This window comes from Ovis canadensis, chromosome 9 (assembly GCF_042477335.2).
Source record: "Ovis canadensis isolate MfBH-ARS-UI-01 breed Bighorn chromosome 9, ARS-UI_OviCan_v2, whole genome shotgun sequence".
Lineage (NCBI taxonomy): Eukaryota > Metazoa > Chordata > Mammalia > Artiodactyla > Bovidae > Ovis > Ovis canadensis.
This window is the reverse complement of record NC_091253.1, coordinates 76,879,436-76,904,108: the sequence shown is the minus strand read 5'-3', so window position 1 is coordinate 76,904,108 and position 24,673 is coordinate 76,879,436.

Genomic DNA, 24,673 nt, shown 5'->3' with positions numbered 1-24,673 from the left:
TCAGTGATTCACAGCTAGCTTACACATATCTAAAATTTTTCCAGAAGTACATCACTTTTGGATGGGCAGGTGGGCATGTGGAAGAGGGTAGGAGTTGATGGCTTTAGGTTCAGCCACTTGCTAAAGCAGAATCAAGTATTACTCTCAGTCATATAGGTCCTAGAGTTGAAACTGAATTATCAGTCCAAATTTCAATTCTGCTTTAATGGATAAGAGCTTGGACCCTGGGGCAGGTTGCTCAAGACGTTGAGTCCCTTCCTAGCTTTGCAACCTTGGACAGTTTACTTAATCTTTACTCTTAAGTTTCTTTAGCTCTCAAATAAGGACAAGGAGAATCCCAGGGACGGGGGAGCCTGGCGGGCTGCCGTCTATGGGGTCGCACAGAGTCGGACACGACTGAAGCAACTTAGCAGCAGCAGCAGCAGCATAGTACTGCCATGAGGATTAAATGAGTTTATAAAATTAAAGAATTTAGAACTGTACCTTATACACAGGAAGAGCATGTGAATATTAAATTTTAACCACTGAGTTTTCCTTAAGGAATCCTTGGTGAATTTCTTAATCTATTAAAAAGTTCAGCATTTAAATCCCTCTCCTTTCAGGAAGATCCTCATCCCTGTGAAGTTTTTCCCAATTTTCCTGAGGCCTCTGCATTCCCAGGTATTTTTGAAATGGTAACTTCTGTCTAGACACTAAAATCCAGTTTCTTGTTTAGGCCAGTTGGGAAAATTCTGAGAGATTTCTTTAGATGAATATTCTGAAAATAAAACTCACTGACTTCAAGTTGACAATTTTAAAGAGCAGCTTTTCTAGCAAATGTTCATCCTAACAAAGTACACAGCTATGAGAAATTTTACAATATGGACATATTTCAATACATGTTTCAATACATTGCAACTATTCATAAAGTTGAAGGTATGATGTTAATGAAAACACAGAGCTTTGGACAGGGCCCAACCATCTTCATTTTAGTGGTAGATTAAAAAGATGCTAAAATTTCTATATAAACATCTCAACCCTGCTCAAGAACTTGGATAATTTCTCTGTTGAAAAAGATAAGACAATATATTTCTAGCTACTATTCACTTGAGCTATTAAAGAGCTTCACAACAACTCTTTAAAATGTCCAATATTGAGTTTATGGACACACCACCCTGAAAATACCCAATCTTGTGTAAAATATCCAATGTTAAGGCTCTGGAAGTTAAGAGTAAACACTGCACATTTACCTTTTGGATGTAATTATTTAGTACTATTAATATTAGAGCCTATGGACCAGATTTAGCTCATTTGACTATTTTTTATTATATTCAATGGCCAAACAATTTAGTGATTTCTTACAACAAAAGCTATTATTAAAAGTATATCTTTATGATGATGCTTGTTTTCATTTTTGTTAGATATTCAATTACTTTAAGGATTATAATTAAATTTACTTCAAGAAAGTTCAGTTCAGTTCAGTTCAGTCACTCAGTCATGTATGACTCTGTGTGACCCCATAGACTGCAACACGTGAGGCTTCCTTGTCCATCACCAACTACCGGAGCTTGCTCAAACTCATGTTCATCGAGTTGGTGATGCCATCCAACCATCTCATCCTCTGTCATCCCCTTCTCCTTCTGCCTTCAATCTTTCCCCCAGCATCAGGTTGTTTTTTTTTTTCCCAGTGAGTCAGTTCTTTGCATCAGGTGGCCAAAGGAGTTTCACCATCAGCAGCAGTCCTTCCAATGAATATTCAGGACTGATTTCTTTTACGATGTACTGGTTGGACTCTCCTTGAGAGTCTCTAAGGGACTCTCAAGAGTCTTCTACAACATCACAGTTCAAAAGCATCAATTTTTTGGCACTCAGTTTTCTTTACAGTCCAACTCTCACACCCATACATGACTACTGGAAAAACCATAGTTTGACTAGATGGACCTTTGTTGGGCAAAGTAATGTCTCTGCTTTTTAATATGCTGTCTAGGATGGTCATAGCTTTTCTTCTAAGGAGCAAGAGTCTTTTAATTTCATAGCTGCAGTCACCATCTGCAGTGATTTTGGAGCCCCCAAAAATAAAGTCTGTCACTCTTTCCACTGTTTCCCCATCTATGTGCCATGAAGTCATGGGACCAGATGCCAAGATCTTAGTTTTCTGAATGCTGAGTTTTAAGCCAAGTTTTTCATTCTCCTCTTTCACTTTCATCAAGAGGCTCTTTAGTTCTTCTTCACTTTCTGCCATAAGGGTGGTGTCATCTGAGTATCTGAGGTTATTGATATTTCTCCTGGAAATCTGGATTCCAGCTTGTTCTTCATCCAGCCTAGGATTTCCCATGATATACTCTGCATATAAGTTAAATAAGCATGGTGACAACATACAGTCTTGGCATACTCCTTTCCCAATTTGGAACCAGTTTGTTGTTCCATGTTGGTTCTAACTGTTGCTTCTTGACTCGCTTCTTGATTTCAAGAATACTAACTTCATATCCTATTATTATCAAAATGTATATCATTTCTACCTCTTCCCATACACAAACTCCCCTACCCAGATCATTTCACAGTGCTAAATTCATTTAAACATAATCAGTCATCCTTTTCCTGTCACCAGTATTCCTGCACAGTCCTACAATATTCAGAGCTATAAAATTATTATGTAAAAATTGGAACAAAACTGTGCATTTGACCATTGTTCATCATCATTTACATGGATTTTTATATTCCTTAATTTGCCTTTTCTTTTAAAAATCACAATTTATTTTCTAAAAGAAAAAAAAACCCTAACATTCATGAACTAACAGTAGTTTAGCTCCTTTATTTCATAAGCTTCTAAAACAAGCAACTGAAAGCTGAAACTTATAAGGAATTAAGGGTGCAAGCATACTAAGGAGCATGCATCTACTGCCATAATTGGAGTCAGAATTAGGATTCATCTCTATGTTTGTCTGATGTAAATATGTGGGTAACTTTCTCAGCACAGCTCAGTTCCCTTAAATACATTTAAAATATCAGATGTCTATAAATGCCAGAATAGATGAAGGGATCTTTCACTTTATATCTGGATAATTAGTTTTAAGTAGACACAGTCTGCTTTCTAAATTCTCTATTCACAACACAAGGAAGATAAATACATTTTCAGTGTAGATAACATAAGAATTATTTTAAAAAGTCATATCAACTCCCAGTATGAAAAGCTATTAAGTAGCTGTGCCCACAATGTCTTTGCTATCATCATCAACTATGAGTTACTGAGCACTCAACAGCATATTTTAAACGCTTATTAAGCTTCAGTTAATCTGAAGCCAATGACATACATACTAATACATTTATTTGAAAAAATGCAATGTACCATCTCTCAGTGCTTATTCCAACAAAGAAAATGCATTTTTTTTTCAAATCAGTTGATTTGGAAACACTGAAGGAAAAAACAAAACCTAGAAACACAATTGCATTTAATAACTCCTCTTTAATGCTTCTGTCTCATTCTAAATGAATTTTGGAAGAACAAAATTAATAGCTGAGAAATACTGGAGGAGAAAATTCAATGAAGGGAAAAAATAAATAGATTCAAATACTTACATTCCACGATGACACCACAGTGTTCATTGCTTTTATTACTGCATTAAAAAAGCATCATCAAATGACAAAAACATTTTTCTTAGTAAGTTAAGAATGAAATATGCTTACTTTTCTAAAGAATACATGAATATGTAGAATTCAGATAAGTGAAGTCTCAGATCATTCTTTACTTATATCAAACTGTTTTTCCTTAGCATGATTTTTAATAAGTTCATTTTGTAATACCAAGCCATTTAACAAAAGATTTGAGAAAATAAATACACTTTTTAAGGTCCTCTGTTTGAACTCCATTGCCATCACCTTGAAAAAAATAATCAGTTGGACTGAATATTTAGAGAATTATTACAAATCCCTAAGTCCTAATAAAAGAACTATAAAATAAATAAATGAAGGATATCAAGTTAGGTATATCTACCAGTCAATACTACCTTTTCTCTGCTTCTGAGAACACAGGAGACTTGTATTTCCTCACCCTTTTGAAGTTATTCATGGCCATTGACCTTTTGGGTAATGATAGATAATCAAAAGTGCATTTCATTTCCAGGTGGAAGCATTTAATTGTCGGTGCTCAGGGCTTCCCCGCCTCTCCCTGCAAATTCCTTTATTAATAGTGGAAGCACCTGCTGCTAGGGAAACACAACACTCAATTGCCCTTGGGAAGTTGTTTACACTTGCAGTGGACTTTTGAGGGAAAAACAGATTTCAGTTGTTTTAAGCCACTGAGATTTTGGAGTTTGTTTCTATGGTGTAATTAAGCCATTCTGATGAATACAAGTACATGCAATAATTACAGGCAAAAACTACACTTTTAAAATTTTATTTTATTTTTCAATTTGGCTGTGCTGCGAGGCTTGTGGGATCCTAATTCCCTACCAGGGATCCAACACTGCCTGATGGTGAAAGTGCTGAGTACTAACCACTGGGCCACCAGAAGATTCCTCAAAACCACACATTCTTAACATGAAACATACATAGTTTATAGTTTATTAATGACCTGACAATGATGACCAGTATATGCAGGACATCAGAACTGATCACTTTAATTATAATGGTAATTCCGTGTTTATTTTCTTTTGTCAATAAAATTATTAACAAAATTAGGCAACTGGCACTTTTTATTTGGTTTATTAGCACAGAATGATACTTCCTGCTATCTATCGATTTATCCATCTATAACTTTTGTCTTATTTGCCAGTCAACATTGCTCTATCCTTTCTTTAAGACCTAATGCAAACTTCTCCACCAGAATTCTGCTACTTCACAAATAATATTATTTTGTCCTTTACACATCATTATATTTAAAATTTTCAATTAGTTTGCTAAAGATACTTGAATTTCTTTGGTTATATCGATACCTCAAAATGTGCCAACAGGTATTCTACATGAAGGAAACAACGAGTCCTTCATGGTCTTACTTTGTGAATCTCTTCTATTCCATCTTGTGAATCTTTGTTTTGTCCTGACTGACCTTTTTAAATGCCCTCATAATTCTTAATTTTTCTTCTCTCCTAACTGGAACTTGATGTTAGAGTCTATTTGTTACTGCCTAAGGATTTTTTTTCCCTGAAACTTAAAATTGAAAGTCCGTTTTGCCTAGCGTGTTCTACAATATGTTATCATTTCCATCATCATCACTTTTAATTACTCCCTCCATAACTCTCAATTTCTTTGCTCTTGATTTTGGTTTGATTTACCCACTTGTCTGGTGGCTCAGCAGTAAAGAATCCACATGCAATGCAGGAGAAAGTGGCAGGAGACCTGGGTTCAATCCCTGAGTCAGGAAGATACAGTGGAAAAGGAAATGGCAACCTACTCCTAACCTGCCAGGCTCCTCTGTCCATGGGGATTCTCCAGGCAAGAATACTAGAGTGGGTTGTCATGACCTCCTCCAGGGGACCTTCCCAACCCAGGGATTGAGCCCAGGCCTCCTGTATTGCAGATGATTCTTTACCATCTGAGCCACCAAGGAAGCCCAAGAACGCTGGAGTGAGTAGCCTATCCCTTCTCCAAGGGATCTTTCAGACCCAGGAATCCAGTCGAGGTCTCCTGCATTGCAGGTGGATTCTTTACCAGCTGAGCTACCAGGGAAGTGCTGAGCCACTGGGGAAGCCCCAAAAAGCCCTTATCAAGATCTTTATCTTGCTTGATGTATGGGCAGCATCTGAAGTATTTGTTTGATCACTTCTGTAAAATAAATTCTTCACTTAGTTTCCAGGATACCATTCCCTCCTGGCTTCCCTCCTACCTTTCTGTCCATTTCATAGATTTTCGGATTATTTTTCTTCATCTTTTCAACCTGGAAATGTTGGCAAGCCCAAGGCTCTGCCCTTTAACTTTTTAGATTTTTAATTCCCACCTTGTCCCTAGCACTTATCAAGATTCATGACTTAGCAAGCACAAAATAAATTAATGAATTTAAAAACAAAGAAAAGCTCTGAAATAAAAAAGCAATGAATTGTCACTAGCCCTGTCAGGTACTGAATATATTATACCAGCCAACTAAGCAGCACATGGGGCATTACAGTAGTAGTTCAGGACTAGACAGATCTATTTAAGAAGAGTAGTCTGGAAATATAGCTAAGAAATTATATACATTTAATACACAATATTGAAGATCCCCTAGGGGAGAAAATGGCAACCCACTCCAGTATTCTTGCCTGGATTATTTCATGGACAGAAGAGCCTGTTGGGCTACAGTCCATGAGGTCACAGAGTTGGACACAACCAAGCAACTGAAAAATGCACACATGCATTGGGAAAAGTTACAAGAATTTTTAAAGAAAACTCATTAAAATAGTCTTGGGACAATGAATTAATAGTTTAATCAGTTACAACGTACACTATTACTGCTTCGAAACATATGAAGGAAAGAGAAAAAGACGATTACTATTTCATTCTTTGATAGACTCCTTGTTCTGTACGCTACCCTGAAATGTCTATTTTTAAAAGCAGCCCATGTGATAATTTAAAAACATATGTTAGATCACGTCAACGTCTTGGGAAAGCCAAGACCCCCAATGGGGTAGCCATTCCCTTCTTCAGGGGATCTTCCTGTCCCAAGGATTGAACCCAGGTCTCCTTCATTGCATGCAGAGTCTTTATCATCTGAGCCATCAGGGAAGACCAGTGAAGAGTATAAAGTGATTATGGATGAGAAATTACCAAAAAAAAAAAAAAAAAGAAGTCAGTGAAAAAACTATCCTGCCCCAAAACTCTTGTTCCTAGTAATATTTTGTATCCCAAAAGAGATATTATTCCCTCCTTGAGACAGTTACCAGTTTGCCTTGGTCCAGAATTTGCTTTCCCAGAGTAGAAATCCCACATAGAAAGCTGCCCTAGACTTTCGTAGACTCCAGATTCAACCAGTATCCAGTAAGTAAACTTGGACATTTTCAGATACCTTGCCAACCTGGTCTAAGGTATTAGGAATATATTTCTCAGGTTCTTGTCTGTGGTGGTGGTCCATTTTCCCATTATTGGAAGATAAAACTTAGTTTTAATTGATTTAATTCTGGATAATTTCTATCTCAAGGATTTAAAACAGAGATTGATATTCTGAGCCAAGAGTAAGTATTGCCGTCTTCATTTTCATTTCCTAGCTCTGCTTCATGGCTCAATATCTGCTTTCTCATGCCCTAGTGAGTGTAAAGTAAATGCTTTCACTGCCTGAATGGCTCACTACTGTTACACTTTGTTCAAACTCCCCTTGACAGCACTAGTTTTCCACCTATGTTGCCCTAAAAATAGTTTATTTCTGGAAATTGCTTTACCTGTCTAATGGTTTTCCACTCAGTACCCTGTAGACACCTGCACCTCTTCTCCATAAGACAGAGAACTGGGTACTTCAACCCTTTGCCAGAAAATTTTCCCCATTTTGCAGTTTTTGAAACTTTAGTCCAGTAGAGTGACTCTTCTTCCCTGTGTTCTGCCAAGACTTCTATAAATTGAGCTAAGGTTAATTGCATCCTGAGGAAGGCTCTTCAATGCTGTGCCCTTCTTGTCCACTGCAAAACAGAAATAGCTAGTTATCTCAGGTCTTTTTCATGTTTAAAAGAAATAAGTTAATAGCCAGTGGCAAAATCCCTGTTTCAAGGGTGGCAAAAACATTTTGTTTGTTCAATTAAAGTGTCTCTGATACCTTTAGTTCTTTGACTATGGACCAGTTTGCTTTCTCAATCTCTGCACTTCAGTTTGCTGAAATGCATCCTGGAGCAGAGAGCTCTCGAACTGCCACTCCTGATATGAGATAATTAGAGGACCATACACAGAACATTGGCAAGAACTTTGCTGATTTTCCCCAACCCCCACTACTTTAGGTGGGATAAGCTTTCACACAAAAAGTGCAGTGATCAATCCAGACACATCTCATTATCATTTCCAAGGGCAGGAAGGAAGTCTCTACTCAGAAACATCAGTGATTTGTTTCCCAGATAAGCTTCCTGAATGACATGGAATTCAGATATAGATAGAGCACACATATCTTACATGGACTTGCTTCTTCTGCCAATTAGAAAACAAAAGAAAATGAAAGTGCTTTTTATTTGATAACTGTTGTCTACAAACATCTAGAGAAAACATAATTACTGGTGATTTCTTAGAATTAAGACCACTTTAAAGTCAAGAGCCTAAAAACATCAGTATTATTCAACATCATGCCAGAGGAACTTTATAGCACACTAAAGAGCTTTATAAAAAATCTTTTGTAAATTCAGACTTTATTGTAATATCCACTAAAGGATTACAAATACAAATATACATCGAAAATGGAGGCTTAATTCCCCCTATTGCAAATAAAGATTTTCCTTCTCTCATTTTCCTCAGCTTATTCACTTTGGAAAATCTGTAAGTTTTAAATACTAGCTCCTCCCCTTGAAATGACTGTAAATTATTTTGAAGATGAGGCCAGCATTTATTTAGCTTTATGATCCAGAATTGTCTTTCTCAAAGATCTGAGAGCCACTTCTTTAAAATGTAAACATCAGAGGTGATATTGCCCCAGTCTCCCAGTGTCTATGGGAGTGAAGGATCTAGGATCTAACTTCTTCTGTGTTGTGGCCCTTGGCTTCCCTGGTGGCTCAGAGGTTAAAGCATCTGCCTGCAAGGCGGGAGACCCAGGTTCAATCCTTGGGTTGGAAAGATCCCCTGGAGAAGGAAATGGCAACCCACTCCAGTATTCTTGCCTGGAGAATCCCATGGACAGAGGAGCCTGGTAGCTTACAGTCCATGGGGTCGCAAAGAGTCAGACATGACTGAGCGACTTCACTATCACTAATGGACCACAATCTGGTGGTCCAGAGTCGACCGAAAAGAAAGTAGAGAGAAAGAGGTTGATATTCCATGATTTATGCAGAAAGCCAATAAAGCCCCTGGCATGGGGCTTGCTCTGTTCATAGAGGCCTCAGGTACCCTCTCGATGAGGTGAAGGTGCAGAGCGCCTTCTTGAGAGCCTTAGAAACCCGGGCAGGAAAGTGAACTCAGAGAGCCTTTGCGCTCCAAAGAAATAGCCTGAGAGAGAGAGAGAAAAGAAAGACATGGGGACAAAAGCTCTGATGGAGCAAAGGTGTTTTAATCAACATAGTGTGGGCATATATACTGTAGTTATTCTCAGCAAAGATAAAGATTAAAATTCCAGACTTACAAAACATAGGCGATCCATATTTAAGAGAGAGAGAGTTGTAAATTGTCACTTTTACCTATGTTCACAAGAAGGAAGAGGGTACTTATTACTGTATTGAAAAACTAACGAAAGAAATGCCTGGATCCCTCAGCCCCAGGAGAGGTTGCCTCTCCTCTTAATTCCTGAATATTGAGGAATTCATAAGGAACAGAGGATTCCTGACAGATCCAAAACAGCACACATAAAGCCTCCTGTTAAATGCTTCTTGACACTTCTGGACACCTTGCTCCCACTTGCAAAACTACTTTTTTTATAAAGATATGAGAAGTTTGTTTTTCCTCTGGATAAAACCTATTAGCAAACACAGATAGTCACCTCAGTTATCAGGGAGATTTAGTTTGTGTGAACATGGGTGACAAATGGTGCCCTCAAGTACTTGTACTTAGGACTTGTTTTCCAGTTGCTAAGTTGTGTCTGACTCTTTGTGATCCCATGGACTGCAGTACACCAGGCTTCCCTGTTCTTCACCATCTCTCTGAATTTGCTTAAATTCATGTCCATTGAGTCAGTGATGCCATCCAACCATCTCATCCTCTGTCGCCCCTTCTCCTCCTGCCTTCAATCTTTCCCAATATGGGGTCTTTTCCAATGAGTCAGTTATTAGAATCAGGTAGCCAAAGTATTGGACCTTCAGCTTCAGCATCAGTCCTTCCAATGAATATTCAGGTTTATTTCCTTTAGGATTGAATGGTTTGATCTGCTTGCAGTCCAAGGGACTCTCAAGAATCTCCAGCACCACAATTAGAAAGCATTAATTCTTCAGTGTTCAGCCTTCTCTATGGTAGAGATTGTTTATCTTGGAAAAGGTGTATGAAGGGTTGTATCAGCTTGGCTACTGTTATGGACCAAATATTTATGGCCTCTTAAAATTCCTACGTTGAAATCATACTCCCACAATGTGATGTTATTAGGAACTGGGAGTCTTTAACCGATAATTGGAATTTTATGAGGTTATAATGGTGGAGACTTCATGAATGGATTTAGTGTCCTTGTAAGAGTCATGAGAGGGCTTACTTGCCCTCTCTGCTTTCTGCCATGGGAGGATACAATGAGAAGTCAGTAGTCTGCAAACCAGAAGAGGGTTCTCTCCAGACCCTGACCAAGCTATGACTCTGATCTCAGACTTCCAGTCTCTGAAACTATGAGAAATAAATTTCTGTTTCTTAAAAGTAACCTAATCTATGGCCTATTGATTTCAGTAGCCCACACAGATTAAGACAGATTTATAAGTGGATGAGATTCCATCCTGTCTGCAATCTCTTAGCTGACAGCATGTGTTGCCACATCACATCTGGTTTAATCCTTATTCAATAATCAAACTGTTTTCTTTTGCTATTACCTTTGTGGGGAAGCTTTCCGGGTGGGAAGACCACTTAAAATTCTATTTCCCCAACAGGATGCAATGTCAGCAAACATTACCAGAGAAATTAGCTGGTAAATATTCCATGACACAGCCTCTTGAAAGTCAGTTCTCCAAGAAGTCATGGTTGGGTTGATGGTGATGGAATTTTTCCTGAGCAGGAAGCAGTTCTGTCAAGTTCTGCAAAGCTCCATACCTTAAACCTTACAAAGTCTAACTACTTCACCTAAAACCCTAACACCTTTGCTTCATATGGACCCCAAACAAACAAAAGAACCAACAAACCCTCAAAAACCTTTAGAAGTCTATGGGGATTAAGGGAACAGTTTTCTATTATACTATGAGTACATTTGCTATTTTTTTCTACACAGTTCTTAATATGAAAACTAGACATCACCTATGCAAAACTGCAGTGTAATCTTGCAATGATGACCAAAATGTGGTTATGCACAATCAGTTTAAAACCTTGAAAGAGGAGATATGGAGATCTGCCAAGGGGTAAATATATAAAGAAATACAAAAAATGAAATGGCATGGTTAATTAAAATTTGAAATATGTATCCATTCAGATTTGATCTAGCTGCAAACAAAAATAATAACACTAAAAAAAATCAGTGGTATAAATAAATAACAACATCCTTTCTGTCTCACGGAGCATAGGGAAGGTTACTATTCTTAAACCAGACAGGCTCAACACTGCTACTTTTTTTCAGAATTCTGCACACTAAAGGAAGAAAAAAAAATTGCTAGATCTTAGGAAATCCAAAAAGATCTTTTTATACTAATTCTTCAGGGCAAGAATTGCTTCTACTTCCACACTTATATAACTAAAGAAGGTTTTCTTTTTTCTTTTTTTTTCTTCAGAATAGAAAACATCCTCAAAATGACTTGGCATTTCCACCTCTAGGCTGAAAACAAATTGGCACAATTGTTTCAAAATTCCAAAGCACCAGAGGCTCAAAACTTTTAATAAGTTGCTCATATTTACTGTAATGTCTAACTCTTATCTTGTAAAATGATCCTTCAGTTCATATTTGTTCTGTTCCCTTGATCCTGCAAGGATTGAACTCATTTGTTCATTCATAAATTAAGATTGTGTCTGTTTGTCTCAGTTTTGGTGATGACCCTGACATCATACCGCAGATGGGATAATTTTGATAAGGATAATGTACAGCTCAATGTCAAAGTGTTCTAAACAATTATAGTAGGCATCAGATACTTTCATCAGTCCAGAATATTTTCTCCTTTATTTTCAGCAAAGTAGAATCTATCATTTCTTCAGGGAAACAAATTATCCCTGGAACTGAGCAGAATTCTGCATCCCTCCCTGCCCACCCAAGTACAAAGACCCCCTCCATGTCCCCGACCCTTATTTGTAGAAAAGCTGAAGTCTCCTAGGCATCTCTGAAGCACAAAAGAGAATGTTCAGGCAGTTAATGATTAGGACAATAGAATCATAGACTCAAGGTCTGATGCACTTTCTTGAAATGTTCTACAGATACTATAACATCCATCAGAGGGAAAAGGCTAACTGAATGATGACCAGATTGTAACAGTGACATAAGCTGCTCCATTTTGAGCAGTCCTGAATCTATGGTTAGTACATGTCCAGTAACTGGCCTTAAGAGAGTGGGATTAACACTATTGCTCACAATAATCTATATTTTTGTGAACATCAAAATAACTGTAGCTTTCCCTGCCTATAAATTAAGCAAGCAACTAAAATTGTCAGCAAAGAGAACTACAGACCTATGTCAACATCTTCCATTGTAAGACTATGGCATGCTATGTCAACATGAAGAAGTTACAGATGACAGAATTTGCCCCTAATCCCACAGAAATGGAAAAATGTCTGACAATTGGAGATTTGTAGCCAGCTTTTGGCAGGAAAGCGCTCTTTGCAGGAGACCTCTTTTGTCTTGTCACTTTAGCAAAGCTGTGTTTTACATAATCTTAAGCCAAGTATCCCCATGCTCTACTTCTCTCTGGCTCAAAAATACTGTTCAAACCTTTCGAGCACAGGATACCCTTGCCCTAACCTGATGGTTCTTTCCATAGATCAAAAAAGTAGATGACCAGATCTTTCTTCTAACTTCTCCTACAATAATCTCTCCAATAAACTGTGTGAAGAATTAGCATCTAAAGAAAGATCACAATGAGTCAACAAGCCTTCATGTAGTAGGAGATGGGAATGAGTCTGATTTCCTAACTCAATGATTTAACTGAGATTACTTCCCCTTTTCCCTTTAAAAACTTTCATGACCAAGCAGAATCTTTGGAGTTGGATTTGAGACAAGGGTCTGCCTTCTCCCCAGAATGCTGGTTTTCTGATTAAAAGCATTTCCTGCTTAAACAGCACTTGCTTCTCAAGTATTGATTTTCAAGCAACAAGCAGCTGAACCTGAGTTGAGTAACATCCCCACACTTGTGGCTTTAGGATGATCATTGATTGCCAAGCTAAGAGCACCTCCACCCTTCACTCCTGGGAGTAGGAGTGGGCACATGTGACCCAGAGAAGCTAAACAGAATTTCTCTCTCAGTTTCTTTACTTCTTGTTAGAATAAGGCATTTACAGATGTCAGTAAGAGCTCAGCTAGGTTGTGGGCAGCATGCTACCTAAATGAGATTCTTTATATGAATTTTAGATTGGGATTTTTCTTACTGTTCTTCCATTTTTTCTAGAGCCTGGTATATATAATTTTTGTAATTTTGAAAGCTTACAAGAAGGGTTGATTGAAATGTTAGCCTGGATTCTTCAACTCTTCCATCACCTATGCTCTTGCCATGGCCTTACCTTGGGTTACACATTTCCCTTTATCCTGTGTTCCTCCACACCTCAACCTTGGTTTGGGCCATATGAACTGCTTTCACCAAACAAGAATCCTCCTGAGCCTTGAGCTTAAGAAGTTTCCTCCCCCCATGATTCTGCTTACCATTTAGCACCTCTGTCATCACCAAGATAATACTGTACTTAAGAAAATCTGCTGCTCCCAGTAGAATGAAGCAGAACCACCATCAAAAATGAAGATAGCTAAGTGCAACCTAGATCAGCCAACTGTGAGCCATGCTGCAGTAAGTGAATAATAATAAGTGAATGCTGTTTTAATATACTATATGTTTGGGTGGTTTGTTTCATGATGATATCAGATTGATATACTTAGATCCCTTTGGACAAATTCTCTTTTATCCCTTAAAATATCCAGGTCTCCTTTCAGCTATTGGCACCCACAGAGCACTGATACTGATTTAACCATCAATAAAATTATTATGCTAGTTTCCATCCTATAAAGATCTAGGAGGTCCTAGGAAATTCAGAGCAAGAGTGAAAATACCTTTATGATGATATCCTGATTTCAGAAGTAGACTCTCATTCTAAGGGATTTTCCCTACCCTTTGGAAAACCTGGTCTTGGTTCTTGAATTTTCAATATTTTCAACAAATGCTCCTGGAGTTCACCCTGTTACGTGAAACAATAATGATATATAGTAACCTGGAAATTAACTGATTATTACATATACCAAGTTTGGGAATAAAAATTCCACTCTTTTTGAAGCAAAACTTATGATCACTGAATGTATTATAAAAGGAACAGTTGCTTGGTGAGCTAAACTTCACCAAAACTCATGGAATATCTAAATTCTATTGTGGATAATAGGTACTGATGTGAGTTGTCCAGAAATGTCCAGAATTCTGTACAGAATGGGTCCTGTTTGTTCAGAACCACAAGTTTAACCATCCTTCTGTATCTTTTTCTAAGTGTCATATCCCTGTTAAAACATCCTTTATTCTAAGGATAGACAAATCCTTAGAATATAGTAAAACTTCAGTGCTACCTGCCCAGAGAAATGATTGGAGGCAATGAAGGGGATATTCATTCACTGCAAATTATGACCATCAGTAGCACATACTGGGACTTTAGCTTGTAAAGAGAATGTGAGGGTCCCAGCAATTTTCCTCAACCTGCTTGTATAGGCTACTGCTAAGGGAAATTTTCCAATCAGAGCAACCAAGTTAAATACTATTATATTGGCAGGAGAAAAGGAAACAAGTTAAGGCCGCTTTAGTGATACACCAGGACGGTTAAGACCACAGACTCCAGAATCACATTATCTGAGTATAAATTTCAATTTGCCACAGACGAGTTTTGTGAATTGGGGTCATTTACTTAGTTTTGTTAACTTCCTGATCTGTAAGTGGCATAAAAGTATTATCTACTACATTGGATTTTAGCTACCTGATGCAAAGAACTTACTCATTGGAAAAGACCCTGATGCTGGGAAAGACAAGTCAGGAGGAGAAGGGGATGACAGAGGATGAGATGGTTGGATGGCATCACTGACTCGATGGACATGAGTTTGAGCAAGCTCCAGGAACTGGTGATGGACAGGGAGGCTTGGCAAGCTGCAGTCCATGGGGTTGCAAAGAGTTGGACATGACTAAGTGACTGAACAACATGAGAAAGACAGTAAATATATAGAAATTAAAACAAAACATTTTTTCTCTTGATTTACTGTCTTGCAAATTGTTCTTGATGCTCAAGTCAGAAACCTGGGTTTAAATTTGTCTCCTCATTCCTTAACCCTCATATTCAATCATTCAATCATACAGGTACACGTACACACACAAGATTTATGCTGCATCTTTCCAGTTGCCACTGCCATTTCTATAGTAGGTGGCTCTATTATCTATAACATGGATTAAGATCACAGCTTTTTAGTGGGTCTATCTATTATCTTATTCCCTTCATTTTCTACAATCCCCTACTTACACACAATATTTTTCCAGGTCACTACTTTCTTCTCTGTTTTCATCTCTAGCCATTCCCTATATTGAACTTCAATAATCCTGAACTTGTCTCAGTTTCTCTCTACATCAAACTCTTCATCTTATCCTTAGGATATTTCTAGCAATTCTCATTTCCATTTCTCGTTTAGATTGTTCATTTTATATTGATGCATAGAGGTGTTTTTCTTAAAATATATTCTAAATGTGACCTATTTATTGATTACGTGTCAGGCAAATATTCTCTTCCACTCTGACTCATCTTTTTTTTTTTTTTAAACTAGAGGTGACTTTTGATGAACATAAGTTACACATTTTAATGTGATCCAATTTATCATTTTTCTAGTTGGGAATATTTGTTTCCAATTTAACAAATATTTTTCTACCCTAATGGCATAAAGTATATGTATATTATCTGTAGATATATAACTCCTCTTTGGAGGCTTATAATTCTAATCTTTGTTCCATCAGTACTATGACCCTATCAAAAGCATTTTAATGTGTTCTAATAATTACTTTTATATCATTAAATCCATCATGGATAGCGATTCTGAAACTTTAGTGTACATCAGAATCACCTGGAGTGTTTGTTAAAATGCAGATTTCTGGACTCCACTCTCATATTTTTCCATTCATTGGATCTAGAGTATTGCCTGAGGATTTGCATTACTCAGAAGTCTGCAGGTGATGCTGATGCTGCTTACCTGGGGCCACACTTTGAGGTCTAATGCTTTTAGAATAGAAAGCACCAATTTCAGGCTCACATCCATGAAGTTTTCTTCCCTCCCATATTGAATCCTTCAGTTTTTCACTGACATTTTAACTTTCTTAAACTTACAAACAGTTGCATGCATATGTGTGTGTGTGCGTGTGTGTATGTTATGTTACCCAGAGGTCCTAGTTCTCAATAAGGGGTGGATTGTTTGCTCCAAAGAACCTAGTCTTCCACAGTCAACAGAAAGTTTTCTCTTTAGTTTTATATAACAGCAAAGAAAGGAGAAGGAATGAACAATGATAAATAAACTGGTTGGTGGCCCACTAGTTATTATCTTGTGGAATTTTGTGAGAGGATGGCTTTTCCTTACCCATATCCCTCTAACACTGATATTGTATACTTGTTTCTGATTAGAGACTTTGCTGTGACCCTTGTTTCTGAATCAGTTTGACTCATTACATGTAAACTCAGACAGTGCTATTTTGGAGACATACTTATTTGCCATCAATATTTTCTTTTTATTTTTTATCATTTTAATTTAGCAATTCTATCCTCAGAGACCGTGTTCTGCAGGTTTTCTTGGGCGATCACATAGCTGAATATCTGATATTTTCTTTATGGCCTTCCCCTACTTGTTTGTCACATTTGGAGATCAGTCAATTTCCTACTGATTACTCTTTTCCCCTTAGTCTTCATTTGCATTCTGGACAAGGATAAATATAAACTTCCTGTCTTTCCCCTCCTTTTGGACTGATATGGTTATAAATCTCTTCTCTGAAAGCATTTGAATATCAGATCCTAATTCCCTCCACTTTTAGGTAACTAATAATTCTTCACTCTTCTCTGACTGCAAGCCAGGTTAGAGCCTCTCTTGACCTTTCAGAAGGGCAGAAACAGAACATGTTTTATAATGAAGAATATTTACTTTTGATTACTGATATTTTATATATATATATATATATATATATATATATATATATATATATATATCTCCTTTAAGCCTATAATCAAGATTCAAAAATGACCCAGGCATTCTGTTGTTCTTAAAATTCTAAAATCTTTCTGTGAAGTAATTAGTACTTACACAGACTTGAAATGTCCCTGTTGTGAACCTGCTGACACTGTAAATCCTCTACCATCTTAACTGGAATGGGATCTCATTATTAGTACTTTCACACACAATTACATAGATTAAAAAAAATATACCAACAATGCTATGAGTTATATTTATGGCTAATATTCTCAATTTCTCATCATAATAGTTGGAAAATATAAGAAAGACTGAGAAAACAAAATGTATATAATGCAGATTTACATACCTCAGTGATTTAAAGGGAAATGAGTGATATTCTTTCTGGATGAACTATTTCTAGAATTAAAAAGTAATCTATGAATGGTGAATATATAGGATTTTTAAGAGTATGAACGGCCAGGTTATTCCTCTTAGAAATGGGAACTTTATAAACTAAAGAACAATTAAGCAAGAGCTGACTCATTAGAAAAGATCCTGATGCTGGGAAAGACTGGGGCAGGAAGAGAAGGGGACAACAGAGGGCAAGATAGTTGCATAGCATCACCAATTCAATGGACATGAGTTTGAGCAAGCTCTGGAAGATGGTGAAGGATAGGGAGGCCTGGCATGCTGCAGTCCGTGGGGTCGCAAAGAGTTGACTGAGCGACAGAACAACAGCAACAAATTAAGCAATAAATCTGTAATCAAATCCTCTGATCTTAGGTGTCAGGGAACATTTAACAGGAGGATTCCTGCATGCTGTTTTCTATTTCTCAAGGATTCTCTGTTCCTTATCAGTTCTTATTCCAAGAACGAGTAAAGCTGCATGCAGTTCTCAGGACTGAGGTCATAGGCTGAGACATGCAATGATTCTTTTCAGGGTCAGTGACCTTGTATGTATTAGACTATCCATATTGTGGCTATTAATAAAATTTCATCCAGTGTAATAGCTGAGTAATCATCCTACTAAAGATTTATAAGCCTGCATCTCTGCTAATAAAGCACTCTTGCTCCATCAGAGCTGGGGTCCCCATGTCTTTCTTTCTATCTCTCTCTCTTTCTTTCTTTCCTCTCTCTCCCTCTCTCTCTTTCACTTTATTATTTTCGACTATGGACTGCCAGGTTCTGGTCCATTTAGTTCAGTTCAGTCGCTCCGTGGTGTCCAACTCTTTGCAACCCCATGAATCGCAGAAAGCCAGGCCTCCCTGTCCATCACCAACTCCTGGAGTTCACTCAAAGTCATCTCCATTGAGTCGGTGATGCCATCCAGCCATCTCATCATCTGTCATCCCCTTCTTCTCCTGCCCCCAATCCCTCCCAGCATCAAAGTCTTCTCCAATGAGTCAACTCTTCACACGAGGTGGCCAAAGTATTGGAGTTTCAGCTTCAGCATCAGTCCTTCCAATGTACATCCAGGACTGGTCTCCTTTAGGATGGACTGGTTGGATCTCCTTGCAGTCCAAGGGACTCTCAAGAGTCCTCTCCAACAGCACAGTTCAAAAGCATCAATTCTTTGGTGTTCAGCTTTCTTCACAGTCCAACTCTCACATCCATACATGACCACTGGAAAAACCATAGCCTTGACTAGACGGACCTTAGTCGGCAAAGTAATATCTCTGCTTTTAGATATGCTATCTAGGTTGATCATAACTTTCCTTCCAAGGAGTAAGCGTCTTTTCATTTCATGGCTTCAATCACCATCTGCAGTGATTTTGGAGCCCCCTCAAATAAAGTCTGACACGGTTTCCACTGTTTCCCCATCTATTTCCCATGAAGTGATGGGACCAGGTGTCATGATCTTTGTTTTCTGAATGTTGAGCTTGAAGCCAACTTTTTCACTCTCCTCTTTCATCAAGAGGGTCTTTAGTTCCTCTTCACTTTCTGCCATAAGGGTGGTGTCATCTGCATAGCTGATGTTACTGATATTTCTCTCAGCACTCCTGATTCCAGCTTGTGCTTCTTCCAGCCCAGCGTTTCTCCTGATGTACTCTGCATAGAAGTTAAATAAGCAGGGTGACAATATACAGCCTTGAAGTACTCCTTTTCCTATTTGGAACCAGTATGTTGTTCCATGTCCAGTTCTCACTGTTGCTTCCTGACCTGCATACAGATTTCTCAAGAGGCAGGCCAGGTGATCTGGTATTCCCATCTCTTTCAGAATTTTCCACAGTTGATTGTGATCCACACAGTCAAAGGCTTTAGCATAGTCAACTAAGCAGAAATAGATGGTTTTCTGGAACTCTCTTGCTTTTTCCATGATCCACCGGATGTTGACAATTCGATCTCTGGTTCCTCTGCCTTTTCTAAAACCGGCTTGAACATCTGGAATTTCACAGTTCATGCACTGCTGAAGCCTGGCTTGAAGAATTTTGAGCATTACTTTACTGGCCTGTGAGATGAGTGCAATTGTGTGGTAGTTTGAGCATTCTTTGGCATTGACTTTCTTCGGGATTGTAATGAAAGTACCCCAACACTTAGGATTCTGATATATGTCACTTTCAATGATTTATTCTAAATAACGGTGTTCAAGCTCCCAAGTACAGTAACAGGATACTGTACTAGATGCTATGGAGGATCAAAATATGAACAACAACTTTCCTTTTGTTCTCTAGTTTTATATTCTAAAACTTGAGATTAGCCACATAGGAAAAGAGATATCAACATATTCTTATCACAGATATAAAACATATGTCCTCAAAATGCAAATATGTAAAAATGCAAAAGCCTAATGAGGGGTGATGGACAGGGAGGCCTGGCGTGCTGCAATTCATGAGGTCGCAAAGAGTCAGACACGACTGAGTGACTGAACTGAACTGAACTAAACTGAATGAGGTTTAAACTCCAAATGAGTGATTGACTGATCTCCAAGTGTAGCATAAGTAGGAGACTATCATGAAGAATATCATGATAGAAGTTAGATACAGTTTAGAATTTAAAGAAACTGAGAATTGGGCTTCAAAAACATTTTTATTGCTGGTATACAATTTTCTCAAAGGCATTGACAATGTGTAGATTTTTCAAATAGAGAGATGAATGGGCAGAAACATGAAAATAAAGACATACTGAAATTAGCAAGTTCTTCAGTTTAGATAAAGATGAGTTACATGAAATAGTAATAGTTTAAGATTTGAAAGATACATTGAAGTTATATTGAAAAATGACATTATATATTCAATTTTATTTAGGAAACACATCATGATGGAAAGTTATGAGTCAAGGAAGACATGATATTCATTATTTGACATACTACCAACACTTGAAGATTTGGAAATACAGAGATGGATTTCAGAATGTAGCTGAAGCTCAATGAATGACATTGGGTGACTATTCAAAATCAATACAATTAGTAAAAATGAAAAAAAAAAAAACAAAATCAATACAATTAGTAAAAATGAAATATTGAGAGGGAAAAGACTTTCAGGAATGTCCACATTAAGAGATGCTGGGAGGATGATAAAGATGACTACAGTCAGATAATGAGAAAGAGGCAAGAAAAGTTGGGAAGAACCTCAGAAGAATGAAATAATGAAATATTGTGGAAAATAGTAAATGATAATATTTCAAGAGGAAAAATAAAATTAAACTATGAAATGCTGCACATAATTTTATAATTTATAGAGAATAAATTATTCTATAAATAAGAGATTACTGAATACTTTTGAGAAAACTTACAGAATAAGATCTGTATCAGTTAATCTATATTTTAACATTTACACAGCTTAGATGAATATTATACAATTAAAAATAAATAATCAAATACCTGTTTTAATTCTAAATACAAGCATAACCCTCTTAACTGCCTTCTGCTTTACCTATACCAAAATGCCCAAAGTTTTATTTTTCTCTGACATTTCTATACTGACTGCCCATGACACATTAATGCTTCCCACTTGTATGCTGATGCTCTTTCTCTTTCATTCACAACTGTTTACCAAAATTCAATGCTTCTTCACAAAATTGTATGTCACTAGACCATTTTATAGCTAATCAACATCTCACTAAGCATTGTGTAAGTTGATAAAATAACAATATAAAAGGGAAAAGGATGCTTTCCAGATTAAAGCAAAATTACATAAGAAAAAATGCCAGGGTCCAGCCCCGGTGGATTCAGGGTAATTCGAAGCAGGGACGGTGTGTCGAGAAAAATATATAGATTTAGAGAGAGATAAGGAAAGAGTTTGCAGTTAAGAGAATAGAGGAGAGAAAGAGGCTACATTCCTTGGTTTACATAGAAAGCCAATAAAGCCTCAGACAAGAGACTTACACCTTCTACGTAAGGCCACAGGCACCCACTTGAATAGCGGAGGGTGCCTCGCCTTGGGCTCCCTCTCGTGTGGGTCTTAGAAGCCCAAGCAAATAAGTAGACACGATGAGCCTCTATGCTCCAGATGGGAATTCAGCCAGAAAAGGAGAAAAAGATGACATGGGGGAAACCAGTCTTTCCAGGAACTGGTCCATTTCTTTATTTTCCAGGTCTGCTTTTATACTTTTTGTTATACATAGAGATAAATGGAAAATACAAAGTCACGCAGAGTCAGCAGCCCTGACCCTTATTGAGACCAGGCTTTCTCTCTGCATACTTAGCTGTATACACAGGTCTTAGGTGGTTTACATCATCTTATGGCCAGGAGGCCTATTAGCATTTTATGGCCCTTTCCTGATAAGGGTCCATTAACCAAAACACTTGTTTGCCTTAAAGGTGTTGTTCTTACTAAAGTCTGGTGCCACTCTCAGAAAGCACTAATTAAGGTTACATTCTTACATAGCAAGGACACAACAATTTATAACAAGGAAAGAGGAGTACAGTGATTTATAACAAAGAGAAAATTCATTAATTCAAAAGTCTAGTATTGCTAACATCAAAACTACTATATTCTTTTTCTACATCCCAATTACATTGATTAATATCCTCCAGGTGCCTAAAAGATAAAGGATATGGAGGCCTGGTGGCAGTCATTAACTCAACAATGAAAACCCTCTACCAATATAATTCCTAGCTCTTTAAAAAAGGCTCTGTATCTTTAAGATGTTTTAAGCCTCGTGCCTCTCGCAGTTGGGGGGCTGTAAACAATCACATGCATAGTTGTAAAAGTCCGGGTAAGGCAAGTTAGAGAGCCATCAGAGGGGTTTGAGCTGAAACCCTCCTTTTATATGCAGTGTGTTGTTCCATGTCCAGTTCTAACTGTTGCTAGTACAAGGAAAAATAGAAAAGAAAAAATCAGTGGTCACTGGACTCAAAAGAAGTTCAACAAATGAATATGCATTTACATATTTTAATATTTGAGGTAGATACAATTTTAAGGTAAAATGACATTGGATGTTAACTTTTTTTTTCTTTCAGTTTTATGACAAAAGACTCATTTTCGGCTGCCACTGGATATGTAGGAGTCATGGGTAAATCCTGTAATGTCACATGTCATGGGATAACAAATGAATTTTATTGGGAAAATGGAAAACTCTGATCAACATCAGAAAGATAGACATGAATAAAATCCTCTAGTCTCCCAGTCTTCCCAAGAAGAAATACGACAGGGCCAGGATCATGAAAATGGAAAATGGAAATGAATTCCCTTTCTAGGGGAATATCTTTTCCCATGGTGGATTTGTCTTTTGGGGCAAGCAAGCAGGAGAAAAAATCTGTCATTGGTATGATAAACAGATTTTTCTTAATCTCCATGGCATACATCTATTTGTTAGAGATATCTGAGGAAACTTAAGGAGGTCTATGGAGAATTACACAATTAATAAAAGTTTCTGCAGAAATTTAGCTAGAACACTACCCTTTCTAGCTGGTAGTAAGGGGATCACCAGGATTTCAGACTTCAACTAGGCCAGGCAACTAAGTATCAGATAAGAGTAATTTTCAAACTATCCTAAAAATTACAAACTACTGACCCTAATATTGTCAGATATGTTAAGTACTGAATATAATATATTATTTTGGGGCTTCCATGGTGGCTCAGTGATAAAGAATCTTCCTAACAATGCAGGAGACAGGGTTCAATCCCTGGATTCGGAAGATCCCCTGGAGAAGGAAATGGCAACCCACTCCAGTATTCTTGCCTGGGAAACCCCATGGACAGAGGAGCCTGGCAGTATACACTCCAGTGAGTCACAACAGAGTCAGTCATGACTTAGTGACTAAACAACAACAGCTAATACATTATTTTACCTGTAGATATTAATTCTTTATCCACTTCCTAAAAAGCTTCTAGTCAAGGCTATGGTTTTTCCAGTGGTCATGTATGGATATGAGAGTTGGACTGTGAAGAAGGCTGAGCACCGAAGAATTGATGCTTTTGAACTGTGGTGTTGGAGAAGACTCTTGAGAGTCCCTTGGACTGCAAGGAGATCCAACCAGTCCATTCTGAAGGAGCTCAGTCCTGGGTGTTCCTTGGAAGGAATGATGCTAAAGCTGAAACCCCAGTACTTTGACCACCTCATGTGAAGAGTTGACTCATTGGAAAAGTTTGCTGGGAGGGATTGGGGGCAGGAGGAGAAGGGGACAACAGAGGATGAGATGGCTGGATGGCATCACAGACTCGATGGATGTGAGTCTGAGTGAACTCTGGGAGTTGGTGATGGACAGGGAGGCCTGGCATGCTGCAGTTCATGGGGTCACAAAGAGTCAGACACGACTGAGTGACTGAACTAAACTGAACTGAAAGGGCTTCCACTTTTTATCTTTACTTCTCTGAATGTAATATGGTATAATTTGTTAAAAATAGATCTGTATTTGTTTGAGACAAGACAAATAACCTAGAGGCAACCACTTCATATGATTAGATTATATTTAAAGCTGTCTTTAAAATGATCCCTTATGCAGTTTTTCCTGAATTTCTCCATTGGTTTGCTCCATTGGTATGTTCAACTGGTACTCTAATCATATTCAATTCCTCGCTCTACCAAACCAGTCATACGTTACTTACAGTGATCATTCCACAAATATACTTTAACTGAATTACCTCATCACCTACTTCTTGTCAACTGTACATGGGACTCTTAAAATGGAACAATTTGTAATTTTCAAACCTTTCTGACTGAGTAAATATAATAAAAAATGAACTGTTTAAATATGTTTATGGTAATTTTATTTCCAGCTAGAAATTTATCTGATGACTTGACTAATAAAGTTTTTGTTTTAAATTCCATTTCCTTAACATTTTCATCAAAGACAAACAAGCCCCTGTTACATGATTTAATGAATAAACTTACATTCTATCAACTGAGAGCAAAGAGCTCAAAAATCCATTCGTGCAAAACTTCCTAATCATGGTAGAATATTGTGAAATAAATTACAAAATGCATCCCCCAGCAAAAGATGAATTTAACAAATCTTCAGTCCTTGGAGATATTCAAGAGATCTCAGTTAGGGAAGGGATATTGTTTCAAGGCAAGAGTTGATAGATATTATCATTTCCAGTGAGAATAGAAGTGACTCTATTGAAACTAAACATAATTCTTTTAAAATCACTTTAACAGTACACTGTCAATATAATTCTAAATTTTATTTTGACAGTATCTTAGGTTATCTCAGCAAATGAAATTTCTTTGTCCCTCATTAGTTGTATG